Source organism: Antennarius striatus, chromosome 7, assembly GCF_040054535.1.
Source record: "Antennarius striatus isolate MH-2024 chromosome 7, ASM4005453v1, whole genome shotgun sequence".
NCBI lineage: Eukaryota > Metazoa > Chordata > Actinopteri > Lophiiformes > Antennariidae > Antennarius > Antennarius striatus.
This window is the reverse complement of record NC_090782.1, coordinates 25467757-25483047: the sequence shown is the minus strand read 5'-3', so window position 1 is coordinate 25483047 and position 15291 is coordinate 25467757.

Here is a 15291-nt window from a genome sequence, read left to right as displayed (position 1 = left end):
GAATTTTTGTTGTGACATTTGAAATTTGAACTTCTACATTTTTAAAATGATCAGCAGTAATTTTTTTGAGTGTCGGACTTTCAGTGTGTGAAATAGAACTACAGTATATGCAGAGGCGGAAAAAAGAAGCATCCTCCAAATGGCTGTCCTCCGGTATGAAGTGGAACAGCCGTTCGATTGTTCTTGATGGTTTTCCCGACATTGATATGAAACAGACACTCACAAGTAAAGCTATCTAAATATTTGTAGTTGAAACACACGACTCGTTTGCTCACAATTTTTACCTCGCTTGCGTTCCCCTCATTTTCGCCCTCATCCTCCATCGAAGCCGAAGTTTCACCTGTACCGTTTCAAATTACAGTAATATTTATATGTCAGTGTTGGAATTTTTCAGTTTGAGCAAACTTTGGAGGAGCTACGGTATTGAGAAGATGTGTAACGATCTTGCGATACTTGTCATGAATATCTTTTACATACGGCTGTGACTACCGTAATGAACCACATGTGTGCGCAGGCCTCCAATTACCTGCTCCAGCAATGGTGGAATTTTCTAATCGATCAAATTTTGACCGATTTTGAATTTTTTTGAGTTTTTTTTTTTGTTGACCGGCATGTCAAAGAAAATATTTGTAGACTGGCGGGTCGGAAAAACGTTTTTTGACCGGCAAATCAAAATAAAAAAATTTTCTTCAGACTAGGAGCTCAAAACTTCACAAAAAACTTTCATATTCCTACATGAAGATTGAAAATGAAAAAAATGTGTAGACTGGCGGGTCAAAAAAATATTTTTGCAGACCGGTGGGTCAGAAAAATTTTGTTGACTGGCGGGTCAAAATAATTTTTTTTCTTAAGATCCAGGGGTACAAAAACGTAATGAATTACTTGTGTATTCCTACATGAGGGTTGGAAAAAAAATGTCTTCACAAGCAGGTCAAAAAAATTTTGTTGACTGGGTAAGTCCACATAAAAAAATTTTCTTCACAACTGTGGTTCAAAAGCTCATAAATTACTTTTGTATTCCTACATGAGGATTGAACACAAAAAATATTTGTTAAAAAGCGGGTCAAAAAAACTTTTTTTCTTCAAACCAGGGGTTCAAAACTTCATAAAATACTCTTTTTTCTGACATGAAAGTTGAAATCAAAAATTTTTTTTAGACAGGCTGGTTAGAAAAATTTTGTTGACCGGCGGGTAAAATTAATTTTTTTTTCTTCGGACCAGGGGTTCAACACGTCATAGAATATTTTATTTTATCCTAAAAAAAACTTTAAATGAATTTTTTTTTTGTAGACGGGCGGGTCAGAAAAATTTTGTTGACCGGCAGATCAGAAAAATGTTGTTGACCGGCGGGTCAAATTTTCTTTTTTTTTTCAGACCAGGATTTCAAAACTTAATAAAAAAAATTTTTTTTCTGAAATGAAACTTGAAATGAAAATTTTTTTTTAGACCGGCCGGTAAGAAAAATTTTGTTGACCAGTGGGTCAAGATAATGTTTTTTTTCAGACCAGGGGTTCAAAACTTCAAAAATCCTTTTTTTTTTCTGTCATGAAAGTTGAAATGAAAATTTCTTTTCGCAGACATGCGGGTCAGAAAGATTTTGTTGACCAGCGGGTTTTTTTTTTTTTTCTTCACCCCAGGGTTTCAAAAGTTGATAAAATCTTCCTTTTTCCTGACATGAAAGTTGAAATGAAAAAATTTTTTTGCAGACAGGCGGGTCAGAAACTTTTGTTAACCGGCGGGTGAGAAAAATTTTGTTTACCCACGGGTCAGTAAAATTTTGTTGACCGGCGGGTCAGAAATTTTGTCGACCGGCGGGTCATAAATTTTGTTGACCCGCGGGTCAAATTTTTTTTTTTTTCAGACCAGGGTTTCAAAACAACATTAAATCTTGTGTTTTTCTGACATGAAAGTTGAAATTAACTTTTTTTTTTTAACCGGTGGGTCATAAAAATGTTGTTGACCGGCGGGTCAGAAAATTTTGTTGACCGGCGGGTCAGTAAAATTTTGTAGACCGGAGGGTCAGAAAACTTTTGTCAACCGTCGGGTCAGAAATTTTGTTGACCCGCGGGTGAGAAAACTTTTGTCGACCGGCGGGTCAGAAATTTTTTTCACCCGCGGGTCAGAAAACTTTTGTGAACCGGCGGTTCAGAAAACTTTTATCGACCAGCGGGTCAGAAATTTTGTTGACCCGCGGGTCAGAAAAATTTTGTCGATCGGCGGGTCAGAAAACTTTTGTCGACCGGCGGGTCAGAAAACTTTTGTCGACCGGCGGGTCAGAAATTTTGTCGACCGGCGGGTCAGAAATTTTGTTGACCCGCGGGTCAGAAAGATTTTTACTACCGGCGGGTCAGAAAAATTTTTTTGACAGGCGGGTCAGAAAATTTTGTTGACCAGCGGGTCAGAAATTTTGTTGACCGCGGGTCAGAAAAATTTTGTTGACCGGCGGGTCAGAAAATTTTGTTGACCGGCGGGTCAGTAAAATTTTGTAGACCGGAGGGTCAGAAAACTTTTGTTGACCGGCGGGTCAGAAAATTTTGTTGACCGGCGGGTCAGTAAAATTGTGTCGACCGGCGGGTCAGAAATTTTGTTGACCGGCGGGTCAGAAAAATTTTGTTGACCGGCGGGTCAGAAAACTTTTGTCAACCGGCGGGTCAGAAATTTTGTTGACCCGCGGGTCACAAAACTTTTGTCGACCGGCGGGTCAGAAATTTTGTTGACCCTCTGGTCAGAAAACTTTTGGGAACCGGCAGGTCAGAAAGCTTTCTTCGACCGGCGGGTCAGAAACTGTGTCGACCGGCGGGTCAGAAATTTTTTTCACCCGCGGGTCACAAAAATTTTGTCCACATGCAGGTCAGAAATTTTGTCGACCGGCGTGTCAGAAATTTTGTTGTCTGTGGGTCAGAAAACTTTTGTTGACCGCCGGGTCAGAAATTTTGTTGACCGGCGGGTCAGAAAAATTTTGTTGACCGGCGGGTCAGAAAACTTTTGTCGACCGGCGGGTCAGAAATTTTGTCGACCGGCGGGTCAAAAATTTTTTTGACCGGCGGGTCAGTAAAATTTTGTCGACCGGCGGGTCAGAAATTTTATTGACCGGCGGGTCAGAAAAATTTTGTTGACCGGCGGGTCAGAAAAATTTGTCAACCGGCAGGTCAGAAATTTTGTTGACCCGCGGGTCAGAAAACTTTTGTCGACCGGCGGGTCAGAAATTTTAATGACCCTCAGGTCAGAAAACTTTTGTGAACCGGAGGGTCAGAAAGCATTCTTCGACCGGCGGGTCAGAAATTTTGTTGACCGGCGGGTCAGAAAACTTTTGTCGACCGGCGGGACAGAAAAATTTTGTTGACCGGCGGGTCAGAAAACTTTTGTCGACCGGCGGGTCAGAAAGATTTTTTCTACCGGCGGGTCAGAAAAATTTTGTTGACAGGCGGGTCAGAAAATTTTGATGACCGGCGGGTAAGAAAATTTTGTTGACCGGCGGGTCAGTAAAATTTTGTCGACCGGCGGGTCAGAAATTTTGTTGACCGGCGGGTCAGAAAAATTTTGTTGACCAGCCGGTCAGTAAAATTGTGTCGACCGGCGGGTCAGAAAAATTTTGTTGACCGGCGGGTCAGAAAACTTTTGTCAACCGGCGGGTCAGAAATTTTGTTGACCGGCGGGTCAGAAATTTTGTCGACCGGCGGGTCAGAAATTTTGTCGACCGGTGGGTCAGAAATTTTGTCGACCCGCGGGTCAGAAAAATTTTGTCGACCGGCGGGTCAGAAATTTTGTCGACCGGCGGGTCAGAATTTTTGTTGACCCGCGGGTCAGAAAGATTTTTTCTACCGGCGGGTCAGAAAAATTTTGTTGACAGGCGGGTCAGAAAATTTTGATGACGGGCGGGTAAGAAAATTTTGTTGACCGGCGGGTCAGTAAAATTTTGTCGACCGGCAGGTCAGAAATTTTGTTGACCGGCGGGTCAGAAAACTTTTGTCGACCGGCGGGTCAGTAAAATTGTGTCGACCGACGGGTCAGAAATTTTGTTGACCGGCGGGTCAGAAAAATTGTGTTGACCGGCGGGTCAGAAAAATTTTGTTGACAGAGGGGTCAGAAAATTTTGTTGACCAGCGGGTCAAAAATTTTGTAGACCGGAGGGTCAGAAAAATTTTGTTGACCGGCGGGTCAGAAAATTTTGTTGACCGGCGGGTCAGTAAAATTGTGTCGACCGGCGGGTCAGAAAAATTTTGTTGACCGGCGGGTCAGAAAACTTTTGTCAACCGGCGGGTCAGAAATTTTGTTGACCGGCGGGTCAGAAATTTTGTCGACCGGCGGGTCAGAAATTTTGTTGACCGGCGGGTCAGAAAAATTTTGTCGACCGGCGGGTCAGAAAACTTTTGTCGACCGGCGGGTCAGAAATTGTGTTGACCCGCGGGTCAGAAAAATTTTGTTGACCCGTGGGTCAGAAAACTTTTGTCGACCGGCGGGTCAGAAATTTTGTTGACCGGCGGGTCAGAAAAATTTTGTTGACCCGCGGGTCAGAAAAATTTTGTCGACCGGTGTGTCAGAAATTTTGTTGACCGGCGGGTCAGAAAAATTTTGTTGACCAGCCGGTCAGTAAAATTGTGTCGACCGGCGGGTCAGAAATTTTGTTGACCGGCGGGTCAGAAAAATTTTGTCGACCGGCGGGTCAGAAATTTTGTCGACCGGCGGGTCAGAAATTTTGCTGACCGGCGGGTCAGAAAAATTTTGTTGACCGGCGGGTCAGAAAATTTTGTCGACCGGCGGGTCAGAAAGATTTTTTCTACCGGCGGGTCAGAAAAATTTGTTGACCGGCGGGTCAAATTTTTTTTTTTTATTCAGACCAGGGTTTCAAAACATCATTAAATCTTTTGTTTTTCTGAAATGAATGTTGAAATGAAATTTTTTTTTTTGACCGGCGGGTCATAAAAATTTTGTTGACCGGCGGGTCAGACAAATTTTGTTGACCCGTGGGTCAGAAAACTTTTGTCGACCGGCGGGTCAGGAAAATTTGTTGACCGGCGGGTCAAATTTTTTTTTTTTATTCAGGCCAGGGTTTCAAAACATCATTAAATCTTTTGTTTTTCTGAAATGAATGTTGAAATGAAAAATTTTTTTTTGACCGGCGGGTCATAAAAATTTTGTTGACCGGCGGGTCATAAAAATTTTGTCGACCGGCGGGTCAGAAAACTTTTGTCGACCAGCGGGTCAGAAATTGTGTTGACCCGCGGGTCAGAAAAATTTTGTTGACCGGCGGGTCATAAAAATTTTGTCGACCGGCGGGTCAGAAAACTTTTGTCGACCGGTGGGTCAGAAATTTTGTTGACCAGCGGGTCAGAAAAATTTTGTTGACCCGCGGGTCAGAAAAATGTTGTCGACCGGCAGGTCAGAATTTTTGTTGACCCGCGGGTCAGAAAGATTTTTTCTACCGGCGGGTCAGAAAAATTTTGTTGACCGGCGGGTCGGTAAAATTGTGTCGACCGGCGGGTCAGAAATTTTGTTGACCGGCGGATCATGAAAATTTTGTTGACCGGCGGGTCAGAAAATTTTGTTGACCCGCGGGTCAGAAAACTTTTGTCGACCGGCGGGTCAGAAATTTTGTCGACCCGCGGGTCAGAAAAATTTTGTCGACCGGCGGGTCAGAAATTTTGTCGACCGGTGGGTCAGAAATTTTGTCGACCCGCGGGTCAGAAAAATTTTGTCGACCGGCGGGTCAGAAATTTTGTCGACTGGCGGGTCAGAATTTTTGTTGACCCGCGGGTCAGAAAGATTTTTTCTACCGGCGGGTCAGAAAAATTTTGTTGACATGCGGGTCAGAAAATTTTAATGACGGGCGGGTAAGAAAATTTTGTTGACCGGCGGGTCAGAAAACTTTTGTCGACCGGCGGGTCAGTAAAATTGTGTCGACCGACGGGTCAGAAATTTTGTTGACCGGCGGGTCAGAAAAATTGTGTCGACCGGCGGGTCAGAAAAATTTTGTTGACCGGCGGGTCAGAAAACTTTTGTTGACCGGCGGGTCAGAAATTTTGTTGACCCTCTAGTCAGACAACTTTTGTGAACCGGCGGGTCAGAAAGCTTTCTTCGACCGGCGGGTCAGAAACTGTGTCGACCGGCGGGTCAGAAATTTCTTTCACCCGCGGGTCACAAAAATTTTGTCCACATGCAGGTCAGAAATTTTGTTGGGTCATAAAAATTTTGTTGACCGGCGGGTCAGAAAATATTGTTGACCCGCGGGTCAGAAAAATTTGTTGAGCGGCGGGTCAAATTTTTTTTTTTTATTCAGACCAGGGTTTCAAAACATCATTAAATCTTTTGTTTTTCTGAAATGAATGTTGAAATGAAAATTTTTTTTTTGACCGGCGGGTCATAAAAATTTTGTTGACAGGCGGGTCAGAAAATTTTGTTGACCGGCGGGTAAGAAAATTTTGTTGACCGGCGGGTCAGAAAACTTTTGTCGACCGGCGGGTCAGTAAAATTGTGTCGACCGACGGGTCAGAAATTTTGTTGACCGGCGGGTCAGAAAAATTGTGTTGACCGGCGGGTCAGAAAAATTTTGTTGACAGGCGGGTCAGAAAATTTTGTTGACCAGCGGGTCAAAAATTTTGTAGACCGGAGGGTCAGAAAAATTTTGTTGACCGGCGGGTCAGAAAATTTTGTTGACCGGCGGGTCAGTAAAATTGTGTCGACCGGCGGGTCAGAAAAATTTTGTTGACCGGCGGGTCAGAAAACTTTTGTTGACCGGCGGGTCAGAAATTTTGTTGACCCTCTGGTCAGACAACTTTTGTGAACCGGCGGGTCAGAAAGCTTTCTTCGACCGGCGGGTCAGAAACTGTGTCGACCGGCGGGTCAGAAATTTCTTTCACCCGCGGGTCACAAAAATTTTGTCCACATGCAGGTCAGAAAAATTTTGTCGACCGGCGGGTCAGAAATTTTGTCGACCGGCGGGTCAGAAATTTTGCTGACCGGCGGGTCAAAAAAATTTTGTTGACCGGCGGGTCAGAAAATTTTGTCGACCCGCGGGTCAGAAAAATTTGTTGACCGGCGGGTCATAAAAATTTTGTCGACCGGCGGGTCAGAAAACTTTTGTCGACCGGTGGGTCAGAAATTTTGTTGACCAGCGGGTCAGAAAAATTTTGTTGACCCGCGGGTCAGAAAAATGTTGTCGACCGGCAGGTCAGAATTTTTGTTGACCCGCGGGTCAGAAAGATTTTTTCTACCGGCGGGTCAGAAAAATTTTGTTGACCGGCGGGTCAGTAAAATTTTGTTGACCGGCGGGTCGGTAAAATTGTGTCGACCGGCGGGTCAGAAATTTTGTTGACCGGCGGATCAGAAAAATTTTGTTGACCGGCGGGTCAGAAAATTTTGTTGACCCGCGGGTCAGAAAACTTTTGTCGACCGGCGGGTCAGAAATTTTGTCGACCCGCGGGTCAGAAAAATTTTGTCGACCGGCGGGTCAGAAATTTTGTCGACCGGTGGGTCAGAAATTTTGTCGACCCGCGGGTCAGAAAAATTTTGTCGACCGGCGGGTCAGAAATTTTGTCGACCGGCGGGTCAGAATTTTTGTTGACCCGCGGGTCAGAAAGATTTTTTCTACCGGCGGGTCAGAAAAATTTTGTTGACAGGCGGGTCAGAAAATTTTAATGACGGGCGGGTAAGAAAATTTTGTTGACCGGCGGGTCAGAAAACTTTTGTCGACCGGCGGGTCAGTAAAATTGTGTCGACCGACGGGTCAGAAATTTTGTTGACCGGCGGGTCAGAAAAATTGTGTTGACCGGCGGGTCAGAAAAATTTTGTTGACAGGCGGGTCAGAAAATTTTGTTGACCAGCGGGTCAAAAATTTTGTAGACCGGAGGGTCAGAAAAATTTTGTTGACCGGCGGGTCAGAAAATTTTGTTGACCGGCGGGTCAGTAAAATTGTGTCGACCGGCGGGTCAGAAAAATTTTGTTGACCGGCGGGTCAGAAAACTTTTATCAACCGGCGGGTCAGAAATTTTGTTGACCCGCGGGTCAGAAAACTTTTGTTGACCGGCGGGTCAGAAATTTTGTTGACCCTCTAGTCAGACAACTTTTGTGAACCGGCGGGTCAGAAAGCTTTCTTCGACCGGCGGGTCAGAAACTGTGTCGACCGGCGGGTCAGAAATTTCTTTCACCCGCGGGTCACAAAAATTTTGTCCACATGCAGGTCAGAAATTTTGTTGGGTCATAAAAATTTTGTTGACCGGCGGGTCAGAAAATATTGTTGACCCGCGGGTCAGAAAAATTTGTTGAGCGGCGGGTCAAATTTTTTTTTTTTATTCAGACCAGGGTTTCAAAACATCATTAAATCTTTTGTTTTTCTGAAATGAATGTTGAAATGAAAATTTTTTTTTTGACCGGCGGGTCATAAAAATTTTGTTGACAGGCGGGTCAGAAAATTTTGTTGACCGGCGGGTAAGAAAATTTTGTTGACCGGCGGGTCAGAAAACTTTTGTCGACCGGCGGGTCAGTAAAATTGTGTCGACCGACGGGTCAGAAATTTTGTTGACCGGCGGGTCAGAAAAATTGTGTTGACCGGCGGGTCAGAAAAATTTTGTTGACAGGCGGGTCAGAAAATTTTGTTGACCAGCGGGTCAAAAATTTTGTAGACCGGAGGGTCAGAAAAATTTTGTTGACCGGCGGGTCAGAAAATTTTGTTGACCGGCGGGTCAGTAAAATTGTGTCGACCGGCGGGTCAGAAAAATTTTGTTGACCGGCGGGTCAGAAAACTTTTGTCAACCGGCGGGTCAGAAATTTTGTTGACCCGCGGGTCAGAAAACTTTTGTTGACCGGCGGGTCAGAAATTTTGTTGACCCTCTGGTCAGACAACTTTTGTGAACCGGCGGGTCAGAAAGCTTTCTTCGACCGGCGGGTCAGAAACTGTGTCGACCGGCGGGTCAGAAATTTCTTTCACCCGCGGGTCACAAAAATTTTGTCCACATGCAGGTCAGAAAAATTTTGTCGACCGGCGGGTCAGAAATTTTGTCGACCGGCGGGTCAGAAATTTTGCTGACCGGCGGGTCAAAAAAATTTTGTTGACCGGCGGGTCAGAAAATTTTGTCGACCCGCGGGTCAGAAAAATTTGTTGACCGGCGGGTCAAATTTTTTTTTTTTATTCAGACCAGGGTTTCAAAACATCATTAAATCTTTTGTTTTTCTGAAATGAATGTAGAAATGAAATTTTTTTTTTTGACCGGCGGGTCATAAAAATTTTGTTGACCGGCGGGTCAGACAAATTTTGTCGACCTGCGGGTCAGAAAACTTTTGTCGACCGGCGGGTCAGAAATTGTGTTGACCCGCGGGTCAGAAAAATTTTGTTGACCCGTGGGTCAGAAAACTTTTGTCGACCGGCGGGTCAGAAATTTTGTTGACCGGCGGGTCAGAAAAATTTTGTTGACCCGCGGGTCAGAAAAATTTTGTCGACCGGCAGGTCAGAATTTTTGTTGACCCGCGGGTCAGAAAGATTTTTTCTACCGGCGGGTCAGAAATTTTGTTGACCGGCGGGTCAGAAAAATTTTGTTGACCGGCGGGTAAGAAAATTTTGTTGACCGGCGGGTCAGTAAAATTTTGTCGACCGGCGGGTCAGAAATTTTGTTGACCGGCGGGTCAGAAAAATTTTGTTGACCAGCCGGTCAGTAAAATTGTTTCGACCGGCGGGTCAGAAATTTTGTTGACCGGCGGGTCAGAGAAATTTTGTTGACCGGCGGGTCAGATAAATTTTTTCGACCGGCGGGTCAAAAATTTTGTCGACCGGAGGGTCAGAAAACTTTTGTTGATCGGCGGGTCAGAAAATTTTGTTGACCGGCGGGTCAGTAAAATTGTGTCGACCAGCGGGTCAGAAAAATTTTGTTGACCGGCGGGTCAGAAAACTTTTGTCAACCGGCGGGTCAGAAATTTTGTTGACCCCCGGGTCAGAAAACTTTTGTTGACCGGCGGGTCAGAAATTTTGTTGACCCTCTGGTCAGACAACTTTTGTGAACCGGCGGGTCAGAAAGCTTTCGTCGACCGGCGGGTCAGAAACTGTGTCGACCGGCGGGTCAGAAATTTCTTTCACCCGCGGGTCACAAAAATTTTGTCCACATGCAGGTCAGAAATTTTGTTGACCGGCAGGTCAGAAAAATTTTGTTGACCGGCGGGTCAGAAAATTTTTTCGACCCGCGGGTCAGGAAAATTTGTTGACCGGCGGGTCAAATTTTTTTTTTTTATTCAGGCCAGGGTTTCAAAACATCATTAAATCTTTTGTTTTTCTGAAATGAATGTTGAAATGAAAAATTTTTTTTTGACCGGCGGGTCATAAAAATTTTGTTGACCGGCGGGTCATAAAAATTTTGTCGACCGGCGGGTCAGAAAACTTTTGTCGACCAGCGGGTCAGAAATTGTGTTGACCCGCGGGTCAGAAAAATTTTGTTGACCGGCGGGTCATAAAAATTTTGTCGACCGGCGGGTCAGAAAACTTTTGTCGACCGGTGGGTCAGAAATTTTGTTGACCAGCGGGTCAGAAAAATTTTGTTGACCCGCGGGTCAGAAAAATGTTGTCGACCGGCAGGTCAGAATTTTTGTTGACCCGCGGGTCAGAAAGATTTTTTCTACCGGCGGGTCAGAAAAATTTTGTTGACCGGCGGGTCAGTAAAATTTTGTTGACCGGCGGGTCGGTAAAATTGTGTCGACCGGCGGGTCAGAAATTTTGTTGACCGGCGGATCAGAAAAATTTTGTTGACCGGCGGGTCAGAAAATTTTGTTGACCCGCGGGTCAGAAAACTTTTGTCGACCGGCGGGTCAGAAATTTTGTCGACCCGCGGGTCAGAAAAATTTTGTCGACCGGCGGGTCAGAAATTTTGTCGACCGGTGGGTCAGAAATTTTGTCGACCCGCGGGTCAGAAAAATTTTGTCGACCGGCGGGTCAGAAATTTTGTCGACCGGCGGGTCAGAATTTTTGTTGACCCGCGGGTCAGAAAGATTTTTTCTACCGGCGGGTCAGAAAAATTTTGTTGACAGGCGGGTCAGAAAATTTTAATGACGGGCGGGTAAGAAAATTTTGTTGACCGGCGGGTCAGAAAACTTTTGTCGACCGGCGGGTCAGTAAAATTGTGTCGACCGACGGGTCAGAAATTTTGTTGACCGGCGGGTCAGAAAAATTGTGTTGACCGGCGGGTCAGAAAAATTTTGTTGACAGGCGGGTCAGAAAATTTTGTTGACCAGCGGGTCAAAAATTTTGTAGACCGGAGGGTCAGAAAAATTTTGTTGACCGGCGGGTCAGAAAATTTTGTTGACCGGCGGGTCAGTAAAATTGTGTCGACCGGCGGGTCAGAAAAATTTTGTTGACCGGCGGGTCAGAAAACTTTTATCAACCGGCGGGTCAGAAATTTTGTTGACCCGCGGGTCAGAAAACTTTTGTTGACCGGCGGGTCAGAAATTTTGTTGACCCTCTAGTCAGACAACTTTTGTGAACCGGCGGGTCAGAAAGCTTTCTTCGACCGGCGGGTCAGAAACTGTGTCGACCGGCGGGTCAGAAATTTCTTTCACCCGCGGGTCACAAAAATTTTGTCCACATGCAGGTCAGAAATTTTGTTGGGTCATAAAAATTTTGTTGACCGGCGGGTCAGAAAATATTGTCGACCCGCGGGTCAGAAAAATTTGTTGAGCGGCGGGTCAAATTTTTTTTTTTTATTCAGACCAGGGTTTCAAAACATCATTAAATCTTTTGTTTTTCTGAAATGAATGTTGAAATGAAAAATTTTTTTTTGACCGGCGGGTCATAAAAATTTTGTTGACAGGCGGGTCAGAAAAATTTAGTTGACCGGCGGGTCAGAAAACTTTTGTCGACCGGCGGGTCAGAAATTTTGTCGACCAGCGGGTCAGAAAAATTTGTTGACCGGCGGGTCAAATTTTTTTTTAAAATTCAGACCAGGGTTTCAAAACATCATTAAATCCTTTGTTTTTCTGACATGAATGTTGACATGAAAATTTTTTTTTTTGACCGGCGGGTCATAAAAATTTTGTTGACCGGCGGGTCAGAAAAATTTTGTCGACCGGCGGGTCAGAAAACTTTAGTCGACCGGCGGGTCAGAAATTGTGTTGACCCGCGGGTCAGAGAAATTTTGTTGACCCGTGGGTCAGACAAATTTTGTCGACCGGCGGGTCAGAAATTTTTTTGACCGGCGGGTCAGAAAATTTTTTTTGACCCGCGGGTCAGAAAAATTTTGTTGACCGGCGGGTCATAAAAATTTTGTCGACGGGCGGGTCAGAAAACTTTTGTCGACCCGTGGGTCAGAAAACTTTTGTCGACCGGTGGGTCAGAAATTTTGTTGACCGGCGGGTCAGAAAAATTTTGTTGACCCGCGGGTCAGAAAAATGTTGTCGACCGGCAGGTCAGAATTTTTGTTGACCCGCGGGTCAGAAAGATTTTTTCTACCGGCGGGTCAGAAAAATTTTGTTGACCGGCGGGTCAGAATTTTTGTTGACCCGCGGGTCAGAAAAATTTTGTTGACAGGCGGGTCAGAAAATTTTGTTGACCGGCGGGTAAGAAAATTTTGTTGACCGGCGGGTCAGTAAAATTTAGTCGACCGGCGGGTCAGTAAAATTGTGTCGACCGGCGGGTCAGAAATTTTGTTGACCAGCGGGTCAGAAAAATTTAGTTGACCGGCGGGTCAGAAAACTTTTGTCGACCGGCGGGTCAGAAATTTTGTCGACCAGCGGGTCAGAAAAATTTGTTGACCGGCGGGTCAAATTTTTTTTTAAAATTCAGACCGGGGTTTCAAAACATCATTAAATCCTTTGTTTTTCTGACATGAATGTTGACATGAAAATTTTTTTTTTTGACCGGCGGGTCATAAAAATTTTGTTGACCGGCGGGTCAGAAAAATTTTGTCGACCGGCGGGTCAGAAAACTTTAGTCGACCGGCGGGTCAGAAATTGTGTTGACCCGCGGGTCAGAGAAATTTTGTTGACCCGTGGGTCAGACAAATTTTGTCGACCGGCGGGTCAGAAATTTTTTTGACCGGCGGGTCAGAAAATTTTTTTTGACCCGCGGGTCAGAAAAATTTTGTTGACCGGCGGGTCATAAAAATTTTGTCGACGGGCGGGTCAGAAAACTTTTGTCGACCCGTGGGTCAGAAAACTTTTGTCGACCGGTGGGTCAGAAATTTTGTTGACCGGCGGGTCAGAAAAATTTTGTTGACCCGCGGGTCAGAAAAATGTTGTCGACCGGCAGGTCAGAATTTTTGTTGACCCGCGGGTCAGAAAGATTTTTTCTACCGGCGGGTCAGAAAAATTTTGTTGACCGGCGGGTCAGTTAAATTTTGTTGACCGGCGGGTCGGTAAAATTGTGTCGACCGGCGGGTCAGAAATTTTGTTGACCGGCGGATCAGAAAAATTTTGTTGACCGGCGGGTCAGAAAATTTTGTTGACCCGCGGGTCAGAAAACTTTTGTCGACTGGCGGGTCAGAAAAATTTTGTCGACCGGCGGGTCAGAAATTTTGTCGACCGGTGGGTCAGAAATTTTGTCGACCCGCGGGTCAGAAAAATTTTGTCGACCGGCGGGTCAGAAATTTTGTCGACCGGCGGGTCAGAATTTTTGTTGACCCGCGGGTCAGAAAGATTTTTTCTACCGGCGGGTCAGAAAAATTTTGTTGACAGGCGGGTCAGAAAATTTTGATGACGGGCGGGTAAGAAAATTTTGTTGACCGGCGGGTCAGTAAAATTTTGTCGACCGGCAGGTCAGAAATTTTGTTGACCGGCGGGTCAGAAAACTTTTGTCGACCGGCGGGTCAGTAAAATTGTGTCGACCGACGGGTCAGAAATTTTGTTGACCGGCGGGTCAGAAAAATTGTGTTGACCGGCGGGTCAGAAAAATTTTGTTGACAGGCGGGTCAGAAAATTTTGTTGACCAGCGGGTCAAAAATTTTGTAGACCGGAGGGTCAGAAAAATTTTGTTGACCGGCGGGTCAGAAAATTTAGTTGACCGGCGGGTCAGTAAAATTGTGTCGACCGGCGGGTCAGAAAAATTTTGTTGACCGGCGGGTCAGAAAACTTTTGTCAACCGGCGGGTCAGAAATTTTGTTGACCGGCGGGTCAGAAATTTTGTCGACCGGCGGGTCAGAAAAATTTTGTTGACCGGCGGGTCAGAAAATTTAGTTGACCGGCGGGTCAGTAAAATTGTGTCGACCGGCGGGTCAGAAAAATTTTGTTGACCGGCGGGTCAGAAAACTTTTGTCAACCGGCGGGTCAGAAATTTTGTTGACCGGCGGGTCAGAAATTTTGTCGACCGGCGGGTCAGAAATTTTGTTGACCGGCGGGTCAGAAAAATTTTGTCGACCGGCGGGTCAGAAAACTTTTGTCGACCGGCGGGTCAGAAATTGTGTTGACTCGCGGGTCAGAAAAATTTTGTTGACCCGTGGGTCAGAAAACTTTTGTCGACCGGCGGGTCAGAAATTTTGTTGACCGGCGGGTCAGAAAAATTTTGTTGACCCGCGGGTCAGAAAAATTTTGTCGACCGGCGGGTCAGAAATTTTGTTGACCGGCGGGTCAGAAAAATTTTTTTGACCAGCCGGTCAGTAAAATTGTGTCGACCGGCGGGTCAGAAATTTTGTTTACCGGCGGGTCAGAAAAATTTTGTCGACCGGCGGGTCAGAAACTTTGTCGACCGGCGGGTCAGAAATTTTGCTGACCGGCGGGTCAGAAAAATTTTGTCGACCGGCGGGTCAGAAATTTTGCTGACCGGCGGGTCAGAAAAATTTGTTGACCGGCGGGTCAAATTTTTTTTTTTATTCAGACCAGGGTTTCAAAACATCATTAAATCTTTTGTTTTTGTGAAATGAATGTTGAAATGAAATTTTTTTTTTTGACCGGCGGGTCATAAAAATTTTGTTGACCGGCGGGTCAGACAAATTTTGTTGACCCGTGGGTCAGAAAACTTTTGTCGACCGGCGGGTCAGAAATTTTGTTGACCGGCGGGTCAGAAAAATTTTGTTGACCCGCGGGTCAGAAAAATTTTGTCGACCGGCAGGTCAGAATTTTTGTTGACCCGCGGGTCAGAAAGATTTTTTCTACCGGCGGGTCAGAAAAATTTTGTTGACCGGCGGGTCAGAAAAATTTTGTTGACCGGCGGGTCAGTAAAATTGTGTCGACCGGCGGGTCAGAAATTTTGTTGACCGGCGGGTCAGAAAAATTTTGTTGACCGGCGGGTCAGAAAACTTTTGTCGACCGGCGGGTCAGAAATTTTGTTGACCGGCGGGTCAGTAAAATTGTGTCGACCGGCGGGTCAGAAAAATTTTGTTGACCGGC